Genomic DNA, 379 nt, shown 5'->3' on the forward strand with positions numbered 1-379 from the left:
TGTGAGTCTGAGACTGGATGAAGGGTGAATTTTGCATTTCTGTACCGAATAAAAGAGTATAAACTATATCTTAAGATAAGTCAATATTTGAACCATTTTAAAGTTTTTATTTCCCCCCCTTACATATGTTTTTCTCTTTTTATAGGCAAACATTTGACTGTGAGTCTGAGACTTGATGAAGGGTAAGTTTTGCATTTATGTACTAAATAAAGAATATAAACCATATCTTAAGATAAGCCAACATTTCAACGACTTCTGATTTTTTCCCCTACATTTCTATCATTAGATCATTAGACAGCTGAGTTCGATCGGTGTCCGGGTCATAGGGTGGAAGATGTAGGAGCGAGGAAACGATTTCGCTGTGATTGGAGATGCAGAT

At 35.6% G+C, this 379-nt stretch overlaps 1 long non-coding RNA gene across 1 annotated transcript; it reads left to right on the forward strand.

Annotated features, from left to right (window-relative positions):
• On the forward strand, nt 1-372 carry LOC107657389 (uncharacterized). The gene is made up of 3 exons (XR_001630679.1): nt 1-24; nt 146-182; nt 287-372. It is a non-coding gene; the product is annotated as an uncharacterized LOC107657389 (long non-coding RNA).
• The last annotated feature ends 7 nt before the right edge of the window (nt 373-379 follow it).

Source organism: Sinocyclocheilus anshuiensis, unplaced genomic scaffold (genome assembly GCF_001515605.1).
Source record: "Sinocyclocheilus anshuiensis isolate Anshui unplaced genomic scaffold, SAMN03320099.WGS_v1.1 scaffold15648, whole genome shotgun sequence".
NCBI classification, from domain to species: Eukaryota; Metazoa; Chordata; class Actinopteri; order Cypriniformes; family Cyprinidae; genus Sinocyclocheilus; species Sinocyclocheilus anshuiensis.